This window comes from Sciurus carolinensis, unplaced genomic scaffold (assembly GCF_902686445.1).
Source record: "Sciurus carolinensis unplaced genomic scaffold, mSciCar1.2, whole genome shotgun sequence".
Classification (NCBI taxonomy): Eukaryota; Metazoa; Chordata; class Mammalia; order Rodentia; family Sciuridae; genus Sciurus; species Sciurus carolinensis.
The window spans coordinates 1186970-1190746 of NW_025920129.1; the positions used below are offsets into that span (position 1 = coordinate 1186970).

At 39.5% G+C, this 3777-nt stretch overlaps 1 pseudogene; it reads left to right on the forward strand.

The window, feature by feature from the left end:
* Positions 1-550: 550 nt before the first annotated feature.
* Positions 551-1002, forward strand: LOC124974046 (small nuclear ribonucleoprotein Sm D1-like; annotated as a pseudogene).
* Positions 1003-3777: the final 2775 nt, after the last annotated feature.

The following is a 3777-nucleotide window of genomic DNA, read 5'->3' on the forward strand; positions in this document are numbered from 1 at the left end:
ATGCCATATTTGCCTCTCCTTCGTCACATTTTTCTGACTACTTAAGAATTAAGAAGCAAGATATTGATGACAAAGGTGAATATTAACTTTTTAAAAACAGTGCTTCCTTATTCATTCACTGTATAGAGGGGAAGTTATAGAGTTCTCATACTGGGATGTTCTCTGTTAGAAGCAGTTTTAAGTTCTTGATGATGCTTCTACTCCTTGAGACAAGGGTATTCATATGTTCCTATGAATATAATAATCAACTCAGGCTTTCTGACAAATATCTGATCTGGTTATTTGTTTTGCCAATGAAGATTGACTTTGTCAATTAAATTATATAACAAACATTTGTCATAAGTTAAATGACTTTAGTCTGAAATTTATTCAGTCACTGGTGAAATATATTTAGGTCACATTTTTACTATACATCATCTCTTTAATATATCCTTTATAGGTATTTAAACTTAGAGCATTTGTAATGACAACATAAGAGAGTTGGAGGGTCTTCGGTTGTCTGATATTGTGAGCTATCGGACCAAAAGGGTAACGGCACCCCTAGGATTAAGCTCATGAGATTTTTGATGAAATTGAGTCATGAAACTGTAACCATTGAATTGAAGAATGGAACACAGGTCCATGGAACAATTACAGGTGTAGATGTCAGTATGAATACACATCTTAAAGCTGTGAAAATGACCCTGAAGAACAGAGAACCTGTACAACTAGAAACATTGAGTATTCGGGGAAAGTAACATTCAATACTTTATTCTACCAGACAGCTTACCTCTGGATACACTACTTGTGGATGTTGAACCTAAGGTGAAATCTAAGAAAAGGGAAGCTGTTGCAGGAAGAGGCCGAGGCCGAGGTAGAGGAAGAGGACGCGGCCATGGAAGAGGAAGAGGGGGCCCTAGGCGATAATGTGTCTCATGAATACTGTTTGAAAGTGATAAATGACTTGGGATATTTTTTGTACAGGTTTTGTTTGTTTGTCAGTTTTTAATAAACATAAGTGTGGGAAAAGAAAATGTGCAAGAGAGTATGTACCTTTTCAGAATTCCTGTAGGTTAAATGGAAACCCAAATGTTTGAAGAAAAGCTGCAGAAGACTTTACTTAGAGCTATTTAGCCTTACCCAAGGTGAAGAAATGTATATATTTCTCTAATAAAGTGGGGAAAGGAGGAGTAAAACTTAATTTATAGTACTACAATTGCAGTATAGCTTATGCTTTTCATTATAATTTTGAAAAGATTATATCGTGTAATTATACAAGCTATTGGTTAGGAATTGCTTTTATGTATCTTGGCTGTCAGAGGTACACTATTGCATCTTTTTTGTTTTGCAGTCCATTGCTGATGGTTTTAAGGAAGCAGTTCTTTATGTCCTTCCTCACCTTTTGCTGGTGCCAGTGTATCATTGTTGGCATTATTTTGAATTATTAAAGGTAAGGCGAAAACTTCCTGAACTTTATAAGAGGTACATTTATGAGATTGGAAAACTAGTTTTTGACCTGATCATATTATAAATACTCTTTATTCACAAAAATAAAATATCTTAGGTCTAAGTGTGTGTGTGTGTGTGTGTGTGTGTGTGTGTGTGTGTAAAATAAACTTTCCAGGTATTTTGAAGAGAATTCTATATTTCCTTCTTATATTTAGATCATTTCCATAGTGGCAAATAGTGAACGTCAATCCCAGAGTGGCGCCTTCTCCGGGCCTAATATCACCTAAGCCGATGCCTTTTTTCATAGGGTGGGACGTGGACATCAAACCCACATGCAATAGGGCATGCCTTCCTTGAGGTTCAAAAATAAAACTCTCAAGTGCAGTGCTTTGCCTCGCATCCTGTGTCCATGAAGACATAGCGGTATGGAAAACCATACTAGGGGGAGCTTATCCAGCTTACGCAACTGCAAAGGCCTGAGGTAGGAAAACACATCACCCTACTTGCCAATGCTGCACAATACAGGGGCACCATAATGAACACAAGGCATATAGTAACAGTTCTCTCCTCCAACATCATTGTTACAGCTCAAGATCAAAAGTGGAAGTTACAAGACAATTGAAGCCTTAATTAGTACAAGAAATCCCCAGGATGTAAATACACAGTCCTCAAAGAAAAGTACATAGTAATTACAGCAATACCCTGCAGACACCTAGCGTAAATGATAATTCTAACTCTAACAGAGATATGTTAAAAATGTCACTTATTCCCGTGCCAGATTAGCCAACCACACGGAAGGTGACACCCCTTGTTCAATGGCTAACACAGCTTGAATTAACACCGCTTTTTCATGTGCTTGACGCACTCTTAGCTTGCAAATAAACCAAAGGCAAAGGCAAATACCTGCAGAACAAATACATTCAAAGATCCCCACATTAACCCATTCTTTAAAATAACTAAAGTCAGAGGTGAGCCAGCTAGAGAACTGACTCAAAGTAACAGGCTCAACACGAGTGTCATTTAAAATCGCAATCTGCAATAATTGTTCAGTCATCATCTTCTCAGCTTCTAGGGACCAATTGCCTGCAAGAAAGGCGGAAATCAAGTGGCTTTGATTCTTTGCTTCTTCATATCTTACTGGAATTAAACACATGTGTTTATGATTCCCGATGCATCCAACTTGTGCAATGTTGAAAAGTTCATCCAACTGTACTTATAGTAAATCTATCCTTTGATTCGCCGCCAAGATCCCTGATAGGATATGTCTGTTGATGCGGTCCTGGGATTCTAGCACCTGTGCAGTTTGCTGTATGACTTGATTAATGGTTTGTGCTGTTTGAACTTGATTGGTCATGGCTAGAGCAGCGGTAGTGGCTGCAGCAGCAGAGACAGCAATAGCAGTTATTATGGCTGCGGTAATGCCAAAGTCTCTCTTTTCTCTGAAGAGGTTCACCAACGGAAAATTATCTGGATTGACCTCCACTGGGACAGGTACAAAGGTGGGTACTTTTACAATCACAGCAACAGATTCACTACCGTTCCAACACTCTGAAAGCAGGCAGGTAATATTGTCATTAGAACAATTTAAAATCACTTCTGAACTGTTTGATAATAGAAATAGAAAAAGGGGGGGCAGGCGGCGAACAATGTCTGTCAGCTGCAGAATTATCATGTGCATCCAAAGTTAAAAAATTAATGGTAAAAAGAGCCAAAGACAAACGCTCTTTAGGAGTACGGCTTGCTCCTATTCCCCCTTTTTGTCTTTGTAAAAGTCCTTCAATCGTTCTATGAGCTCTCTCCACGATTCCCTGACCTTGGGGGTTGTAAGGTAAGCCATCCATCAGTTGCACTCCTATATAGTGGAGCAGAAAGAGGTGAATTGTTGACCAGTGTACGCCGGCCCATTATCTGTCTTTAAGGAGCATGGAAGGCCCCAGGCAGCCCAAGCCTCTAGGCAATGGGAGATGACATGATGGCCTTTTTCTCATGCTAAAGCAGAGGCATGCATAACTCCAGAAAAAGTATCTACTGAGACATGAACATATTTTAGGAAACCAAACTCTGCAATATGAGTAGCATCCATTTGCCAAATCGTAAGAGGTCGCAAGCCTCGGGGGTTAACACCAAGAGAAGGGAGATGGTGAAATGGAACACAATGGGAACAATCTAAGACAATCTGTCTCGCTTCTGCTCGAGGAATAGAGAAGCGCTTACGAAGTGTTTGGGAGTTAACATGAAACTTATTATGAAAGTCTCGATCACTGTCAAGAGAAGAAAGAAAACAAATTGTGCGGGTAGCGGCATCTGCCCTTGCGTTTCCTTCAACAATAGGTCCAGGGAGAGACGTAT